This window comes from Taudactylus pleione, unplaced genomic scaffold, assembly GCF_031769625.1.
Source record: "Taudactylus pleione unplaced genomic scaffold, aTauple2 ptg000053l, whole genome shotgun sequence".
Classification (NCBI taxonomy): Eukaryota; Metazoa; Chordata; class Amphibia; order Anura; family Myobatrachidae; genus Taudactylus; species Taudactylus pleione.
Window position 1 is genome coordinate 2,733,868 of NW_028284455.1, and position 20,857 is coordinate 2,754,724.

Below are 20,857 nucleotides of genomic sequence, written 5' to 3' on the forward strand. Positions count from 1 at the left end.
CTAAGTTATAAGAGCTTTTTTCCAGGGTTGAATTACCTAAAGAAATTCTTACCAACCAATGGACAAACTTTATGCCCAAATTAATGCAGGGAGTGTTAAAATTGTAAAGTTGTTGAAAATTTAATCTGTCAGAATCTCAGTATATCATCTCCAAACGAATGGCTTAGTCAAAAGATTTAACCATACACTATAGTCTATGTTAAAAAAGTTTATAGAGACAGAATAAAGGTGGGATGAGCTTCTACCCTACTTTTTATTTGCAACCAGGGAAGTGCCCAAGGCTTCTACTGGCTTTGCCCCTTATGAGCTTCTTTATGGGAGGAAGCTGTGTGGTGTTCTCAACCTTCTAGGGGAAGCATGGGAAGAACAACCATCGGAAGAACATCCTTCAATATGTGGTCCAGATGCGTAATCGCATAGACCTACTAGGTCAATTGGTCATACTCAAGTTTTTTCAAATGGGGATAAAGTCCTTTTGTTGTTACCTACTCAGTAAAGCAAATTACTAGCAAAGTGGCATGGGCCATTTGAAGTAATTAGAAAGGTTGGCAAAGTAAATTATGAAGTCTCTCAACCGGATTCCTGTAGAGGCAGGCAGATCTACCATGTTAACCTATTGAAAGTGTGGAAGGATCAAGAGGTGCTTGTTGTAGACCATGGTAATTTGCCATAGTGACCTTGGTCCACAGATTCCCCAGTCCTATGGAGTCTCTCAACCCCTGAACCTTTGGATTCAGAAAAGCTGAAGCCTTCCTTGGGGAACCTTGTTACAGAATTCTCATGTTTTTTTTTCTGATAAACCATGGAGGACCAATTTAGTCTTACATGACATTGTAACCCCACCTGGGGTGGTAGTTTGACAAAGTCTCTATAGGCTTCCAAGAGAAAAAGAAGCGCAGGTAATCAAGAAAGCACAATAAATGTTGAAGTTAGTGGCAATTGAGGTACAGGCACTAGTTGATGCCCAAGTTCTGACTACCAAGAAAGAGTTAAGGTTCTTCTTAGATTTGACAGGCTATTACAGGAAGTTTTGCCTCAATTGTCTACCTTAGCATCTCCCTTAACAGATCATTTGAAAACTTCTGCCCCAAACAAACTTGAGTGGTCTAGGGACTGTCAGTCTGCATTCACGAAAATTAAACATCTTTTATGTAAAGGCCCAGTTTTAAAGTATCCAGATTTTACCAAGCCTTTTGTCATACAAATGGACGCCTCTGATGTGGGCTTGGGGGCAGTTTTGTGTCAGGAGTTTGATGGCATTGAACAACCTATTCTATATCTTAGTAGAAAGTTGTTCCCATGAGAAACTATGTATTTTGTAATAGAAAAAGAATGTCTCTTTTTAAAATGGGCTCTTGAGTCATTGAGAATATTATCTTTGTGGGGCCAGGTTTACTGTGGTTACTGATCATGCACAGTTAAAATGGTTGCAGTACATGAAAGATTCTAACACAAGACTGAAAAAGTAGTACCTGACTCTCCAGCATTTTTCTTTTGAAGTCCAGCACAGACCAGGACATCTACATATGAATACGGATTTTTTGTCCCGAACTGGGCTGAAGAGTCGAGCTTCCACTGTGGGCGATTTAGGCTCACCCTTTAACTGGGAGCTATGTGACAGAGTGGGTCTCTCCCACATTCTGAGGAAATGAAAATAGTAATTTACAGTCTGAGCGCTTCAAAGAATGAAAAAATGCTGCAGAAGGTTATTTAAGGTATACACCCACAAAACACCATAGAGTAGACAAATATAGACAAACGGGATAAACCTTGCGCAAAATCTCAAACCGGGGATAAATCTCTAGTAGTGGTCTCTTAAAAAGACAAGGGTGCCACCCTCAATGGTTCCTATATTCAACGTTAGGAAAGTCAATTGATTACTTCAAGATAAACAAGTACATGTGTAGGTCCTCTTCTTAAAAATATAACGGTCCACCCAAAACAACAAAACTGTCACTTTATCCTCTTCATACACACTGGGATGCCTCTTGTTCCTCAAATAAAAAGGAAAACAAGAGAGAGTCACAATAGTGTGATAAAGTTTTATTGGAGTGAAAATCTAATAGTATAAAAGATAATTGTGAGGTTGCGTACCAGACATATAGGTGTATAACAATACCATCAAGCATAATATGTAACAGTCACCGAGTACCTCCTGGGTTCAAGAATCCACCCGGTGTGCCTTGGTCTGGATCAGTTCCCCTCACAAGTCCACCAATGCGTTTCAGCTTAGAAAAGCCTTTGTCAAGGTGTAGTGGGCTAGACCATATGCTCTTATTAAATCCCCCCTCCTACAATTTCATTGGTCAACAAGATTAGGCAGGGTTAATGAGAATAACAGCTTACTTCATACATAAAACATTTAGACTTTCTTTGTAAAATATGGTTGGATTTCCTTTGGGTGTCCCTGTCTTTCTGTTGTTCATAGTGTAAGTTAGAGGTTAATATTCACATGCATTCCACCTCGCTATCCGTGTGGAATGCACACACTTCCGGCAACTTCCGCCGGAAGTTGTCATCTGACCATACTAGCCGGAAGTCCTGGGTACTCCAAGGCTTCTCACTTTGGTGCGTTCCACCACGCCGTCTACGTGGAACGCATACACTTCCGGCGTTCTCCGCCAGAAGCTATCCTATGACTGTAGTAGCCGGAGGTGCTCTGAGTTCATAGCGTTCCACCGCGGCATCCTCATGGAACACACAGACCTCCGGCAATCTCCGCTGAAAGCCATATGTTGCCATGGTAATCAGAAGTTTCTTGCATTCCATGGCACTATTTCCGTGGAACGCATGTAACCCAACCTTGTCTTAGGGAGTGGTCACCTTACGGGAGCTCCACTTAGTTTCTATTGCTCCATTTATCTGGTGTCTCTTACTCTCCGGAAACTGACACATTTTTAAGTGTGCAGTTTTCATCCGGTCCCATTGGTTTCCATAAGACTGGTGTCATTTGTATTCCACCTAGGAATGTAAATGATTACTATGTTAATGACAAACAGATCGGACTCTATGGGGAAGCACAATTACATAATAATAAAGTGCATACATAGTACATAAGATAAATAATACATATATATGAATGTAAAAGTTATAAAACCTTTGTTCTATAAAATTAATTACAGTGATAAACGAGAATCATGGGAGAGAAGACTGACCTTGTGTCTATAGACCGTGTATCATAAAAATGATAAGAACCCTTATAAAACCTTTATAAAAACCTTCATAAAAAAATCTTTCTAAAAGCCCTTATAAAAACCACTTAAGCTCAAATTCCATATTCATTCCCTTAGGGTGAAGGGTTCCTATTTCGTGGATCATTTTAATTTCTGTTTGTGCTAAATTGTTGTCTATCTTTGTTTTTCCTCCAATGTTTCTATACTATTTTTATACCCATTACTCTATGTACCCCATTGATAGAGCTGTTGTTGTGTTCCTTAAAGTGATGGGACACAGAGTGTTTATTGAAACCCTTTTTAATATTCCTCACGTGCGCTGACCATCTTTCTTTCAAGGAACGAGTGGTGCATCCTATGTATTGAAGACCACATTTGCATTCAATTAAATATATGCAATTTACACTATTGCATGTAAGAAATTGTGTGATATCATATGTAGCTCCTGTATGTCTAGAGCTATACTGTTCTAATTTATTCGGTTGCTTTGTATGGATTTTACACATTTGACAGAACCCACATCAGTAGAACCCTTTTGATTTTATTCTATTGGTCTTTTTCAACGGGACTGCACTTTTTACCAGTTAGTTTTTTAAATTGCTCTTTTATTTATAAAAAAAGGTTTGTCTGGAATTATTGCTTTTAAAACAGGGTCTTTTTGTAAAAGGTACCAATATTTCCTTATCAGTTTCTCCACTAATCTATATTGTCCATTAAAAGTGGTAATAAAAGCTATTTTTCATTCTTTTCATCCATATTTTTTGTTTTAGATTGTAACGGTGATTCCCTGTCAACCTCTTCCATTTCTTTGATGGGGATGTCTAACTCTTTACTGGAATATCCTTTAGCCATAAATTTCTTAAGACCTCTGCTTGTTGGGAGAAAACATATTTTTCTGTGCAATTTCATCTTATACTCCTTATTTGGCCTTTTGGTATATAGCCAAACAGGGTGATGATTGCTTTTCATATTGATGTATGCATTACTATCTGTGGGTTTGGTATAGTTTTAGTGATATATAATGAGATCCAGGAAAACAATTTGTTTTACTATTATTAAATAAAAGTTGAATGTTAAAATCATTTTGGTATAATTTGTCACAGAATTTTTTTAATTCATCTTCTTCCCCTTTCCAAATAAAAATGATATCATCTATAAATCTAACCATAATTTGATGTTGTCTCCATATTCATTATTTGTCCATATGTGTTTTCTTCCCACAAGCCCATGTACAAATTGGCATACGAGGGGGCAAAGCGAGTTCCCATCACGGTCCCCCGTTTTTGTTCTTAAAAAGCCCCATTGTGCCAAAAAAAGTTATTATTTGAAATAAAGTAAATACTGTCCAGGATAAATATCAGTTTTTCTCTTCCTAAAATCACTTAATTTAAAAAGAATTGTGTGGCTTCTACCTCCTTTGTGTGTTCAATTATAGTGTAAAGACTACTACATCTGCTGTTACTAAAATGTAGTTGTCCTCCCATTCTAGGTCTTTAATTTTGGTGAGAATATCTGTAGTGTCTTTTATGTATGATCTTAATTTATTAACCTCAGGTTGTAGATGATAATCCATAAAATGTGACAGATTGGAGGTCACAGAATCTGTACCCACCACTATGGGTCTCCCCGGGGGGTCATCTAAACATTTGTCAATTTTTGGCAGTACATAAAAAACCGGGAAGGAAGGATTATCTTTAATTATATACTTGACTTCATTTTCTGTGATGGTATTATCTTCTATGTATCTATCCAAAAGTTTAATTAAGTCCTTCTCAATCCGGTCACTAGGATTTGTTTTTAATGGTTTATATGTAGTTTTGTCATTTAATTGATGCAGAATTAATTTTTCATATTTATTAGTTTCCATAATGACGATACCCCCCTTTGTCTGCTGGTTTAATTGTAATCGTCTCATTATTTTCAATGTTCTTAATTGCTTCCCTTTCTTTTCTATTCATATTATTTTTAATTTTATTCCATGTAGGTTTCATTTCATCCAATTCTTCACAAATGGCTTTCTGGAAGCTTTCATAAAACATCCTCGATTGTATGTAGGATTGAAATTTGATTTGGGTTTGAATATCTCTCTCCTGTTACTTTCTATTCCTTTTTGATTAAGGAAACATTTCTTCAGGGATATTTTTCTTACGAATTTTTGCAGGTCCACATTAATTTTAAATTTATTTAATTTAAATGTAGGGGCAAATTTTTATCCCTTCTGGAGTGCTGAATTTTCTTCTTGTGAAAGGTTCTATGTACTTAAATTGTATATCTTTGTTTGAACTGTATTGTCCCTTTCGGGTGGAGTTTCCATGGTTTTTAAACTTTTTTTAGTTCCTTTTCCCCTGGATCTCCTTTTTCGGTTATTTTTCTTTTTATTTTGTCTTGATTCAGAAATATCTGTTCCTTTTCCAACTGCTGTCTAAAAAATCCCTGTCATTCAGGATCCTGAATCTATTTGTTGTATTTCCCTTATCTGGATGATAATGGTCAGAGTGCCATTCATCTTTAATTATATACTGATCACTGATGCAAGGTGTTCTGTAGTGTCTCTCATTGTTTTTTGTTTAAAATGGTCTCCTGTCTCTATTTGTATTATTATATCTTTTTGTTTCATTATATCTGGGTTCCCTGCTTGGAATGAATCTTTCTTTTACCCTTTTGTCTTTGCATTGCCAATCAAATGATGATAGAGTTTTTTTACTCTTTCTAAGTGGGGGTGCTTCTACATTTACACAACCACAAGGGGTGCTAGTATCCCCTTCTTGTATATACATACTTTCTGAAAATGAATTATTAGAACCAAAATCTCTTGGGTAATCTTCCCTATTTTTTTCATAATTTTTATCCCTCAGAAATGTTTTCTGTTTTCTTAGAATGATTTCCTTTTCTTTTCTTACTATCCTCTCTTTCATCTTTTTTTCTAAATTCTGATACTCTTCCCATTCTCTAAATGGTTGTACTAATGTTGTTAACCTGGTGAGTTTTTCCTCTATATCACCTAAATTTCTCTTTCTCTCTTGTATAATGAGATTAATGAGAGCAAACGAGCATTCTTCTAAAATCTTATCCCATTTTAAATAGAATTCCTTACTTTTATTATTACCTGCTGATGTTTTTTTTAATTTTTAGACCCTTTGGTATCATTCCTTCGCCCCATATTTTTCTAAAGTGGTGGTTTCCCACCATATTCTACTTTCTTTATATAAAATTGGTTCTAATTTGTTCATATTAAAATCAAGATTTTCTTCTGATAATGAATGATCCAAATTTTTTTGTATATCTCCTGATTGGAAAACCGAATTTAACAATAATCTTCCTTGATAAAGATACCCCAACATGATGCAGCATAGATTGTAAGGGTAAGAAAATATACAATGAAAATAGTAATTAACAATCTGAGCACTTCAAAGAATTAAAAAATGCTGCAGAAGGTTATTTAAGATGAACGCCCACAAAACACCATAAAGTAGACAAATATAGACAAACAGTATAAACTTTGCACAAAATCTCAAACCACAGATAAATCTCTAGTAGTGGTCTCTTAAATAGACAAGGGCACCACCCCCAATGGTTCATATATCCGATGTGAGGAAATAGTTAGCCTCCTGTAGCCAGGGAGGGATCAAAACTCTTACCTTAACTAAGATCAGCTAAGGCATAAAAACCTGGTTAGTTGATTTAGTCAGGGGGAATGTGAGGGAGAGGTTGCACCTTTAGCAGCTGTCTCTATGCTGGACAATCTTAACCCTGACTATGAAGGAATACTCTGCTCATTTGAAGTGCTGTCTCATGTAAGCTGATTTATTGTTCCTGAACTGTTTGCCTTATGTAAAAAGCCATTATACTGGCTCTGCCTTATTAAGACTGGAACAAAAGCTTACTTGTTTGTAACATATCAGTCTCCCAAAGGTCATCTGGAACTTACCCACTACAGCTGGCCTGAAACATTGTAATGAAAGGAAGAGTGATGTATTTTGTATCAATCTTCTTTAGGTTTTAATAGCTCCTCCGTATCAACCTTTATCTTTTCCTCTATTGGAGCATCTATATAATGGGTGATGGTTACTTCCCACTGTGATATAGGAATTAATATCCATTGGTTAGTAAAAAAAATTTATTTTAAATTATTATGATCAACATATAAAAGTCTAAAAACTTACTTTCAACCTAACATTAAAAGTCAAGTTAATATTATAAGAATTAAAATTTATCTCTGTACAAAATATATTTAAATAATCTTCATTACATCCTATATAAATAAAACATCTATAAAACGGTGCTATCTGGTAATATGTTAGCGGCAAATATAGTATTTGACCAAATTACCTGGTCTTCCCACTATCCCATGAAAATATTAGCATACAATGGGGCAAAATGAGTGCCCATCGCAGTTCCTTTTCTTTGTTGATGAAATTTGCCATTATGCCCAAAAAAGTTATTTTCTAAAATGAATTGAATACCAGCAATAATAAAATATGAATATGCAAGTGGTGTATGATGCAAAACAAATAATAATGAGTGTTGTAGATTGCTCTCCTGGCTCATTTTGCAATGCAAATATTGTTTTTAATCCAAGTTAACTAACTTGTGATATGTAACATTATACATAAACAATATTAACAAAGTTATCGTGCATAATTTGCAAATATAGCTGTGTTAAAAATCTAACCACCCTTAAAGGATTCTATTATTAAATAAAGCACTACTGTCATACAACTACTATTTCTAGTGAGTGGCCCATAATGTAGTGTTGTACTACTGTTATTAAGAAATAACCTCCCCTTCCACAGTTATTTTAATGAGTGAAATGCGTGAAAATAGTTTTGGGAATGTCATACATACTTAAAGCATTACCATATCTATAAATAGGGAGCAGAAGTTTGAAAATTGTTTGAAAAAATTTAGAGAATTTTTTGCTATCTTGTTTGAGGAGGCTGAGTAGGAGGCGGTCCTCCAGGGCTTTTGCATCCATATCTTCCTCTTGTGCAAAGTCCACATTTGGGTGGTGGTGTTGGGGGTAAGGTAGTGTGTGGAGTTTCTGGTGTCACGTTTAGAGTTTTCATTTCTGCGGCAAGACCCTTGGACTGGGCTGTCAAGTCATTGTGGAATTGTGGTGGTTGAATCAGGAGTATACTCTTGGGTGTGGCCCATGTGATAAATGCCTGATGCCTTCAGAGAGGTCAGTGAAATCTGAAAAGCTCCCAATCTGTTCCTGAAACCAATTGAGTGGAACTCAACCCCTTACCCTGAATACATGGATAAGGGTCCGAAACTAGTATGTGAAAACTCAGGGGACAGAGCAGCGAGTACTACAGGTAGTCAGTAGCCTGTCTGGAATCTGTTAACAGATGCTGCAGACTGATTACCAAAGCTGGGTTAAAGGAGCCTATACCTCAAAGTGGAATCTAGATCCAGTCCCCAGGAAATGGAGTGAACACTGATGCACAGACCAGGCACAAGCCCTAACACTCAAGGAGAGGACTTTCGGGGCAAAAACCATCTATCATGGTACCAATGGTATGGTGAGTAGAGGGTCTCAATTATTGATCAGGAGCTGCAATGCTGAGAATAGGCAATACAATTGCATAGAAGCAAAGTAATCTGAAGTGCAGTGTAGGAAATGTCCAATTAAAGCTGCAATAAGCAGGAAAGTTGTACTCAGAGAACTTGCTTGAAGTCAGGATCACTGTATTCTGAAGACTTGGCAATAGAAGCACTAGGAAAGTCTATGGTACGCCCAGGAGACTTCGGACTACTGCGTAGGCTGGAACCAAAAAGTATTACCTAGTGATAACCTAGTAATTATCATGTTACTAGTGTTTTTCCTTTTTGGGTTTGCTACCTAATAGAACAGCTGCGTGGAGTTGTAACCTTTTAAAGATACATTCTACATTACACCCCATTAAGCGCCTGAAGCTATTTATGCTATTGAAACCAAAAGGTAACAAACAGGCTTGGCCCGGACTGCAACCAGATTGGGACCAGAGGTTGCAGTAATAGGACTGGAATGGAATCGGAGGGTAGAACAGGATTGGGACTGGAGGTGACAGCAACAGAGCCGGAGTTGAACCAGAGGCTTGAACTGGACGAGGACCGGTGAAAGTAATTGAGCCGGACTTGAACCGGAGGCTTGAACCGACTAGTACCAGTGAACAGGGGTGCCGAGAGGGGGGGGAGCTGGTGCTATTTACCCGGACCCGGGCTTGCTAAAGGGGCGCGGCACCGCTCTCCCTTCCTCACTCCTCCCACCCACACAGCAGCTCAGCATACAGTGTGTGCTGGACTGCAGTGGGAGACTACTTGCGGCTGCTGAGCAGCAGCCACAGCAGTCTCCTATGCCTGTGGGGGGGAGCAATCACACTGATCGCGCCCTCTGGCTTTGCGCCAGGCTGAGGCTCACACCGCCCCTCTTCAAAGCACGCGTGCTGCAAAAGTTTTTTCTTTAGTTCAAGGGGGCGTGGCCATGCCTCCCGCCCCCCTTCACCTGGGCCCGGCCGGGCTCTCTACGCTCCTGCCGGTGAAAGCAATGGAGCTGGAGTGGAACCAGAGGCTTGAACCAGAACGGTTATAGCAATAAGAGAACCGGTATAGGACCGGAGGCTTATACCGGACTGGAAATGGACTGGAGGCTTGAACACAGGCTGGTAAGGTGTAGACTGGATTCTGGTCATAGCACAGGATTGCAGAGCAGGTGAAGAAGCAGCGGTCCAGGAGTCCAGCAGACAGTAGCACAGGTTTGGAGGTAGCACATACGCACTAGTGAGTGAGCACGCAAAGAGGTAATGAACCACATTGTTCCGACAATGTACTAATAGCAGGTGCAGTCTTAAATAGCATACTCTTGCAAGGGTTAGGAGGAGGTCATGTGAACGCAGCAGACAGGTAGAGACTGGATATTAGAATCCACCTGATCAGAGTCTACATAGCTGCACCCATGACCCTCAGGAATGTAGTAACAGCACTCAGGGAAGGAGTGACCCAACTTAATGAAGCAACGTTGGACAGGATAAGTATGACTAATGCTGGGTGCACACTGGCCGATATATTGGCCATTCAATTGAATGGCCTATATATATCGTGGTTGCGTCCGCTAGTGTGTACAGATGATGTCTGTGAACGTACACAGACATATTGCGTTGGCTGTGCAGCATGACCGATGGCGGATATATCTGCATATCATGCTCTGTGTACGGACGGTCAGCCGACCATCCGTACACTTGCTACAGAGTGTGCGGGGTCGGGGGGGCGTTACACGACCCCCGGTCAGCGGGACCCACGGCCAGATGGCAGATGATAGTTGTTCAGTGTGTATGAACAACCATCATCTGCAGATAAATATGCAGATCAGACGATCTGCAGATATATCTGTTAGGTGTGTACCCACCTTAAGTCCTTGTTTTGTTACAGCTGGTTATGGGCGAACTAGCCTGTATCTCAGGTATGCGGGCTAATAATTGACTTACAAAAGCAAGCATGTTACTGTTTAAATCCGTTAGGGTATTGTTTTGGGAGTCTTGTATCCTACGAAAGGGATGTAGTTTAGCATCCTAGCAGTCGGGATGCCAGCACTAGCATCTCGATCGCTGTCATCCTGACTGTAAGTATTAGGGTTAGGTTTAGGGGTTAGGCTGCAGTGGGGAGGGTTAGGCTGCGGAAGGGAAGGATTAGGATGTGGGGGGGCAGTTATGTTAGGCTGTGGGGGGGCGGTTAGGTTAGGCTGCGTGAGGGGAGGGTTAGGCTGCAGGAGGGGAGAGTTAGGCTGCAGGAGGGGAGGGTTAGGCTGCGGAAGGGGAGAGTTAGGGTTAGGCTGCAGGAGGGGAGGGGTAGGCTGCAGGAGGGGAGGGTTGGCTGCAGGAGGGGATTGTTAGGTTTAGGCTACGGGGAGAGGTAGGATACTTACCTGCAGGTGTTGGTATTCTAACCCTGTCGGCATCGGGATTCTGACCACCGGGATCCTGAGCAATGGCATCCCGTGCCCAACCCAGTTATATGTGAGTAAGATTCGGTGCTGTTAGAATTTGATAAATCATTGATGCCAATTGTGAACAATTAGATTTTATTGTTATATTAACATTATTTCATATTTGCCGACTATCTGGCTGCTCCTTCTGGGAGGGAGCAGCCAGATCGGCAGAACAGGGGGCGTGGCTGGTAAAAGGGGGCGTGGGCGGGCTGAAGGCAGTTTGCCAGGGGGGTGGCAGGGGGCGGGGCCACGCAATTGCATCATTTTGGCCCCGCCCCCGCTACACAATGCTGAAAAAACAGGCATTGTGAAGCAGGGGGCGGGGCCAAAATGGCACGAATCGCGTCAGCGCCCCCCCCGCTGCGGGGGTTTAACAGCTACTGGCGGGGGGAGACGGGGGATCAGCGGCAGGTGGGAGGCTTGCCTGCCTTCCCGGGGGGGCGGGAGCTGCACCCGTTTATCGGGAGGCTCCCGCCCGAATCGGGAGGGTATGCAACCCTTCATTACTTTATTAAGATTATTAATTGCAAGTAATAAAAATGTTTTAACCTTTACACAGGAGAATACACTGTGATTCTCCATCACACTTTTTTTTGGTCAAACCCCCAAAATATTTACTTTTTGTCATGTACACAGTTCACTTGATTCTTGCATGAGAAGATCTAGTTGTTATGCTGTATGTACTTTTAACACATATTTACTTTAATAGACAGACTGCCATGTTAGCAGTAAGAAATAACAGCACTACATACAATTTCTTACATTATAACGTCCAGGAACGAAAGGGCACATTTACTTTTTCCTGATGAAATGCCCAGGGGTGCCGAGAGGGGGGAGCAGGTACTTGTTGAGGGCCCCGGAGGATGCCCGGGTCTTGCAACTCCCCCCCACCCCTCCTCCCCCACTTCCCCTGTAACCGGATGCAGTATTTTAGGCAAGCCTATTCTTTTGTGAGGAAGGAGTCTGGCCGCACCTACCCAAGTTGGCCATGCCCCCTCCCAGTATCGATACTCGGCAGTGCTGTCAGCAGCCCTGGAAATGCCATTGTCATGTAGGTACAACGTACACATAGGCAACATTTTCAAACTTGGAAAAAAAAGGATAAGCGAGGGCTAAGAAAAATGTTGGATACTTGAGTCAATATGGGACGTTTTGGTATGATCATCAAGAATTCTCATTTACATATTATTGTACTTTTCAGCCTTTTGGCTAAGATCAAGTGTATATGTGCATGTACACATTGGGGCTTTCATTTTCTAACAGATGGATTATGTCACTGATTTTACAGTCTGCCTACTGATCAGACTGTGCAAAATCAGGCAAATCTATGTGTAAAAGAATGTAACTTCCATGGAATCCTGTACCAGTTATGGAGCACATGGAGGAATATCATCACACACGTTGGCTATTTTAAATCAAGTTAACCAGACATCACTTTGTGTGCACTTAAAACAATTAACAATCAAAATTACACAACTAAAATTGGTTTTGGATGAAGTCGGATTTATACTAAATCCAAACAAAAAGTCATTTCTACACTGAATACACACTAAACTCACAAAAACACACCTGGATCTTGCCAAATCACACAGAGGGGTAAATTTACCAAGAGTCAAGTCTGATCAAGTTTTTTTTTTTTCATCTCGATTAGCATCGCTGAAACTTGGGTGATTTGAGGCTCCTGAAATTTACTAAAAAGTGAGTTAAGCTGAGAGTTTTCCGATGGTGAAGTAGATCGAGATTTCTTCCCCCGAGTAGCAAGATTTGAAGGAGATTACTCACCCAAGATTGCAGTGTCTTCTCTCTGCCTAACTCTTCCGACCAAGCAGCCTGCACTTATCAGTGATATACCTGTAAAAAAAGGGTCAAATATTTGTAAAAATGATGCAGCACCCCCCCCCCCCCAAATAAAAGCATAAACAGCCCCGGACTGCTCAGCCAGTCCTGGTTCCTAAAATTACGGGGGTTTGGGGGAGTTTAGGGTTCCTCCGTAATTTATTAAACAGCACTTGGCAGCAGGGCCAGTCCTGGTTCTAAATATAGGGAGAAATTAAATGCGTAGGGTTCCCCCTATATTTAAAACCGACCGGGGTGTAATGCCACAGCCAGGAGACCCTATCACTGGGTAAATATAGGGGGACCCCTATGCATTTTTCTCCCCCTATATTTAAAACCAGGACTGGCCTAGCAGCCAGGTGCTGGTTCCTAAATTATGGGGGGAACCCTACACGTTTTTTCCCCCGTGATTTTAGGGACCAGGGCTGGCTGAGCAGTCCGTGGCTGGTTATGCTTTTGGGGGGGACACTACATAATTTTGTTTAAACATTAACCCTTCATTTACAACAGGCTGAAACATAAATAGATTACACTGATCTGTGTAAGTTTCTGCTGAACTCGCAGCTCACAGGCAGGTGAATTGATTTCACAAATTTTTACAGGAGCTTTGGCCCTGATTCAGACCCACTCGCGAGCGGCTGTCTGCTCGCAAGTGGGCCGATGTTCTGCACTGAGCATGCGCACGACGGAGGGAGCTCCGTCGTGCGCATGCGCCAGACGCGACGAGCAAGGAAAGTCCTTTGCTCGTTGTGTCTGATCAAAGGGGGCGTGCTGTCGATGTTGATTGACAGCACGCCCCCTTTGGTGGGCGTGCCTCCCTGATGGGGGCGTTCCCAAGGGAACGCCTCCCGTCAGAAGCCGGCCCACTGACATCACTAGTGATGTCAGTGGGAGTGATTTTGGCTCTGATAGAGCCAAAATCACTCCGGAGCTTGCGGTTGAAAACCTCAACCGCAGGCTCCGGCTCGCAGTTTCGATGGTCGCGATGGTCACGACCATCGCGGCCATCAAACTGCACGCTCGTATAGGCTGTGGGTGGTGACCATTTTTATGGAGGGCGGCCCTCATTCAGAGCGTGCGCTCTGCTCAGAGCGTACGGCTCTGAATGAGGGCCTTTGTCCGTTCTCATGAGAGTTTAGAAACTGTCATCTTGGTAAAATCCCGAATCCTATCTTCACTAGTGAAAAGTTACTCGAGTTTGGTCGATGGTAAAGTAAAGAGTTTGTTAACTCTCCTAAAATTTCCCTTAGCAAAGGAGATCTCTCCACCCAGGTTTGATATTCGTATATTTGCGAGTGGAAAAAAAATGCCCAAACTTTCCAGATAATGCTAACTCGATCAAACTCGAATCTTAGTAAATTTACCACTAAATTTGTATTTTTGAGCCAGGAGTTTTGATCAGTTTGTGTGAATTTAGTGTAGATTAGGGTGAATTTAGCGTAATTCTGGCAAGATCCATGTGTTTTTATTTGAATTTAGAGTGGATCCATGTAGCTCTGCATTGATGTTTTGTGGGACTGATCCTTTCTTCTCAGCTACAGGTAAAATACTATTGCACCAGGTACGTTATTGAAGCAGAAGTGCATTCTTAAAAATTATTTAAGATATTGTGAATCTGCGCATGACCCATTCTGCGAGTGTGGAGTATGGGTCCTTCTAAGGCGTACGCAAGCACTTGAATACCTCTGTCTGATTTAAAGGCAAAGGCATTTCAAGGGTTGGTGCGGGGTGGCCGGCGTTCCCGCCCCATTTTCCGGGAGTGGCAGCTTTGCAATTGCGATCCTTGCAATTATGGTAATACAGCAGGAGGCAGCACACCTCCTGCTGCATTACGTATCCGAGCTGCATTGGATACTCTGCAGACCATCAGCCGGCTGCGTGACCCATGGGGTCCCGCAGCCGGCCGATGCAGATTAGAGTAAGTAGGCCAGGAAATCTCCGTCAGCTGACAGAAATCCTGGTGTCTTCCCTCCCCCTCAACGACGGCGACAAGCCTCCGTTTTGGGAAACGGAGGCCACTGCAGTCCCCTCCCCGCCCACAAACACCAGCAGCTGTCAATCACTGCCAGTCTCCATGTGGCCTCACAAAACTGTTCTGCGCATACACAGAACTGGTCTGGCTCCTGCACAGATTCCCAAACATCGGGGATCTGAGTTCAGGCCCATTGTGCAAAGAGAACATTGCTCATCAACATGTGCGGGAGCTAGGGAGGGGTGCGGATGGAGTCTGCGAAAATATGCACGGGTACCAAACCTGGGGACATGCTGTTGATCATGCTAACGGTAGCTGCAATACATATCTCTTATCCATGATGACATCGCATAGGTTCCTATGAGATGCAGGGGTCTTTTGCGAGATTAAATTGCTCCTGTGCAAAGGTGAGGTGGGTTGCTAGTACATAGTATAAAAAACTTCCTGGTAGCTGTCTATTTGTTCGGGCTAATCTCAACAATCACTGGATGGATTTTGATGCAGTTATCACTAATCTATATAGCATTTGTCGAGGAAGATTTATGTGTATGAAACATTAATGTATGACAAAGTGGAGCCGAGCAGTGACGATTTTAGTGACGCAAGCCAATGAAAAAAACACATGTCCAAGCACTTTCTTATGCTGGCCATACACCTGCGTGACCAGCATCAGATAAGATTCAGCTCACGACCCCGCAAAGCTCCCTGGCAGTCCTGGAGGCATATTTGTTGTTTTTCTTTTCACACGATCTGTTGTACGCCTCATGCGCTCATCAGGAAAAAGTCTTTGAAATGACATGAATGGACACACGAAGCATCACATGCACAAAATACATGATACGATCTGCACACGATACAATGGACCATATGGGCTGCACATCTGATTATACGATCCGTTTTAGGAGCTGCGGAAGCACGCATCGGATCGTATCCTACTAAAAAAATACACAATTTCCACACGATCCATCGTACTACTCGTTGAAAAATGGCCAATTGGCCCGAAAACGTGTGGGTGTATGGCCAGCATTAGCTTGCTCTGCCTAAACCATTAAAGATATTATCACAACGATGGACTTTATTTTATACCATGTAGAGATTAATACGCATTATCCAGGTTTTCCAAATTTATGTAGGCCCTTTTTACTGATTCAGTTTGTCCTTTTTTTTAACCGTCCCTACTTAATTTATGTGAAAAAAGTTCTTTAATCAAACAAGTCCAATTCCCGGTAAGAGTCTGCTTTGACATGACAATAAATAAAGCACAGGGATAGACACTTAACGTGGCTGGATTTGACCTAAATGGAGACTGGTTTTCTCATGGACAACTCAAAGTGGCCTTTTTGCATGTCATGCCAAAACTAAATCTTTTCGTGTTGACGTCAGGAGGAAAAATGATTGATGTCGTCTACAAGGCAATCTTATAAGACCTGTTAAAAAAAAAAAAAAAAAAAAAAGACTATCGCTGTAAATTAAAAATTGCTCCTGTGCAAAGCCGATGTGGGTTGCTAGTGTTTCAATAAAAATATATGATTGCACAGTCAGAGTGGATCTTCTTGTTAATGTATATAACACACAAACACATAGGAATGGGTATGAAGTCCAGCCGCCAGTTCATATCCCGACGACGGCAGCCCGAAGAGAGAAGATCCCAACAGGGCAGGTAAGTACTCTGGTGCCTAACACTAACCTCCCCCCGAGGGTGCCTAACCCTAACCCCCCCTTACCGCACCCTAAACCTAACCCTCCCGAGGGGGTGCCTGACCCTAACCTCCCACCAGGGGTGCCTAACCCTCCCCCCCAAAGAAATTAACCCTGCTACGCTCCCTAAACCCAACCCCCCCCCCCCCCCCCGTGGCTAATGGCAAGGGCGCCCCGGACTTACCTCGTTCGGACTGGCGTCCTTCGGTGTCGGGTTGAAGATAGGCGTCGGTATTTTGACGCTTATCTTAAGTCCCTTGTCGGGATTCGGATGTCGGTATTGAGTCCGGCGACTCTCATAACTACATTCCAACACATATACACGTTATGTACTCTTTCTCTATACGTATATAACTAATCACTTCAGGCAGGGGGGGGGTACTGCTCAACACTAAAGCACAATAACTCAAAAAGAAAAAAAAGTGTGTTACTTTATAGGAGGCATTTGTATCCACCCAAAATCAAGACAGATGTAGATACAAATTATTAAAACTAAATTGTATAATTCTTTAAGATCTTTCTTTCAAAAGGGACTTATAAGGATCTTATGAAAGTGAGTCAAAACTGGTGTGTTGACACCAAAGGATTAAATGTATCTGTGTATAATTTATCTCCCATATAATTATTAAAAAAGGAATTAATGTAGTTATGACTGAGAAGAAATATTATTCATTAGCTAATAATTATTGCTCAGTTTCCTCAATCACTGGTCTATTTTATTTTCAGTAACTGCTACAATGTAGTGTTTATTCTATTGCTGAGTAATGTAGCTATTGAAATTATACCTAAGGCAAAATTTACTAAGCGGCGGGTTCTAAACCCCAAAGGTTTGGAGGCGGAATCTATTCTGTTCTAAACCCCGGGGGTTTGGTGGCGGTTTTGCAGCGGTTTCTAAATGACAGCCCTAAATTAAGGATAACACATTCCTATAGTTGAGAAAGTGTTTAAAAATGGTAGATACTACAGTGGTGTAGAGATAATTTGACAGTGGTATAGGAATAATAAACAGTGTAGGGTCAAAAAACATACATCCAAAAATTAAAATGCCGCAATCCACCTGGTAGTTGCTTGCAATGCTGAAGCAGACTGTTGGCATAAGGTGTGTTCAGGTTATAATGAAAGCTGGTGGCTGAGTTGCAGGATATCAAGAAACTCATAAGATCCTGTTTAAGTTGTAAAGAGTTATTTTCTAAATGTTGTCCTCCTGTTTAACTCTTTAAATTATGCTGTGCATATAATTCACTTAGAAAAAAAACACTTTGAAATAAAAACCTACTGTAGGCAACCTTAAACAGGCCTGCAGCCTGAAACCTACTGAGTATATAGTGAAGCATACATGTGTAGTCACTGATTACACCCCAACCCCCAATAACCTCACCCACACCAGATACAAGTCATAAAATTCTAATACAAACAAACAGACCCTAAACAGCATCCCATGTATCTAGGAGTTAAAAAATAGTTAAATTGCAAGACCTTAAGTCACTCTGGTTTTTGCAGATAATAATAACAAAATACCTATAAAATCAGTATAATCATACAGCAATGGTATTTCTATGTTAGATGACTGGTCCCAATAGATTACCTATAAAATCAGTATAATCATACAGCAATGGTATTTCATGTATTCTGTTTGTAAGCATTCAGCATTCTTTTGAAATTTGCTGTAGTAAATTGTAAGGTGTCTGATTAGCCTGTCCTGTTTAGCTGATATTACTATTAAAGGGACAGTTTATTAATGATAGCATTTGCAGTGCGATCTTGGCATGACATTACTTCCCATGATCGCATTGCAAAATACGATCATAGCATCAGAATGTATCAATCAGTACACGCAGGGACAGGGGTTCAGAAAGGAGTCCGTCCTTGCGATGTGCCTGGAGAGCTGCAATGGCTACTGTGCAATCATGATTACTACACATGCGCGGCTGCCATTGCCAGGGAGGGTTTCAGGGAGAACCCTCTCTCAGCTTATTATGCGACATGTAGCAGCTAACACCACCTTGAGATGGCATTAGCTGCGGGGGCCAATCTTCAGAATGCATTGCATTCCAGAAGTTGGGAAACTTGGCAGCATCACATCCCCCATAGAAGTCTATGGGGGAAGCGGCTGCCAGCAGGACTGGAGGGATCGCAGTAGGTTTCGGATATCTGCTGTGGTCCAAACTGTCATACATCTGGGGGAAACTTAATATTTGCAGTTAACCCTCGAAAACTGGTATTTTCGGGGATTAAACCGCAAATATACAATAATAAATGAGCCTCTGAATATCAAAATCCGTTCATGGTAAGGTTGTAAGATTTAGGGCCTGATTCTGAGTTGCACACATCTGCAGCCACTAGGCCTGATTCAGAGCCGGATGCTCTGAATCAGGGCGTTTTTTTTTTTTTTTGGTGCGGCCTCCGGGCCGCTCGCATAGCTGTGGGTGACCACCCACAGCTATTGCGAGTGGTCAGGTGATGGTCGCAATGGTCTCGACCATCGCGGCTTGCGACAAGACCCTTGCGGTAGGGTCTCGTACACCCGCAAGTCCCAGTCAGTGGGGCCGCCCCCAAACGGCAGGCGTTCCGATGGGAATGCCAGTTTGGCCAGCCATCCCCCGCCCGCCTCCAAAACGGTGTGAGACCCAGAGCGCCCGTCACTAGCCGGGTCTCGCACATGTTGGAGCCGGCTCCGGCATGCGCAGTGGCCAAACATCTACCCGCTCGCGAGCGGGTCTGAATCAGGCCCTCTGATCTGTACATCCACAGCAGGCTACTAATGTCTTTACGTGAGACTCTTCCCATATATGCTGAAAATCTGTGCATCCGCGTTTGGAAGCTTATTCCGGCCACTGATTTTACATCCACCAACACCACATGCCGGGTGCAAAAGATCCGTCTGAAACAGGCGTCCAAGTTTCGTCCACACACTACGATCAAGCAAGGCAGCTGGCTGACATGCCCATGACACTGCAATAAGAGAACAGTTCGTGGGATCGCATGGTCGCCACCCAGTTACTGCCCATTTCATGGAAAGTGTGGTCCGTCAATCTGTACGCACTAGCGTTCTCCATCCGTGTGCATATGCCTGATCTGGTGCATGCGTAGTTGATGATTTCCTACTTTGGCGCATGCGTAGTATGCCAATATCTGTCATGCATCCATTTTAGACTGAGACCCTTATGCACATTTGTGTCTCCCCATGGTATAGGTCACAGAAGGTGTGACTGGATCTAAACTCATCCCTAACAAAGCTGGTTCATGTGGTTATACTGGTGTCAGAATGTTCTACTCCTGTTTTCCTAAATGAGCCAGATGTCAGCTTCTTTAGTAAGCAGAATGACAGCCCCAAATGTGGTATGATTTACCGATCATATCAGCCAGGAAAGAGGACAGATGAGTTATTAACAGGTCTGTTTCTATTACGAGATAAATAACTACATAAAAACACCATAAGGCAGTGTAAAGGCTGAGAGGTGCAGTGTAAATGGTTAGGGGTGCAGTATACAGGGTGAGAGGTGCAGTGTAAAGGGTTAGGCATGCAGTGTAAAGGGTGAGAGGTGCAGTGTAAAGGGTGAGGGGTGCAGTATACAGGGTGAGGGGTGCAGTATACAGGGTGAGAGGTGCAGTGTAAGGGTGAGGGGTGCAGTATACAAGGTGAGGGGTGCAGTATACAGGGTGAGGGGTGCAGTATACAGGGTGAGGGGATACGCTACCGGCTGCCTGCGACGTAACAGCCACTGACGGTGACCGGGGCTACTACAAGGGGTGATGACTCATCATGCGCTATTCAAACCGGGCCCGAGGCGAGACCGTTACATGACGGCGCTCAGTCCGCCCGAGGCCCAGACCGGGGACCACACGAAGAATCTCTCGCTGCAGCTTGAGGGGAACGAAGTCCAGACCCCTTCCCCTGCCTGTGCGTGACCCGGTGACAGAGGAAATTGCAGCAGCGTAGGCGGCAGGACCGAGGCTCAGCCTCGCCCCTTTTCCCCTCCCCCCCATCGCTGTGGTAACAGTTCGGGCGTAGCCTTCCCTCCCTCCGGGTGACGCGTCCGGTTACGTGCCAGCTGCACAGCCTGGGCTTAGGCCTGTCCTCTCCGCCTGCTGCCTGTGACGAGCCGGCTACGTGAGCACCGCTGCTGACAGCCTTGGTAAGTCCCTCACACACGCACAGGAGGCGGACCAGGGCCGCCATCACTTAGCCCCTACTCCGCCAGGGGGAGCTGC

The 20,857-nt window shown here is 42.8% G+C and overlaps 1 protein-coding gene and 1 long non-coding RNA gene across 4 annotated transcripts in view; one reads left to right on the plus strand and one right to left on the minus strand.

Annotated features, from left to right (window-relative positions):
- Positions 1-1,904: 1,904 nt before the first annotated feature.
- On the minus strand, positions 1,905-20,576 carry LOC148535249 (uncharacterized). 2 transcript variants are annotated; one of them, XR_015875604.1, is made up of 4 exons: positions 20,344-20,576; positions 12,922-12,990; positions 7,102-7,248; positions 1,905-2,961 (listed from the first exon to the last, which is right to left on the minus strand). It is a non-coding gene; the product is annotated as an uncharacterized LOC148535249 (long non-coding RNA). The 2 variants fall into 2 exon arrangements; XR_015875605.1 differs by lacking the exon at positions 12,922-12,990.
- The window catches only part of CREM (cAMP responsive element modulator), a 91,433-nt gene continuing 91,052 nt past the window's right edge, over positions 20,477-20,857 (plus strand). For both annotated transcript variants that reach the window (XM_088462699.1, XM_088462702.1), the window contains exon 1: positions 20,477-20,781. The gene's annotated coding sequence lies outside the window, so the exon portion shown is untranslated. The remainder of the gene's footprint in view (positions 20,782-20,857) is intronic.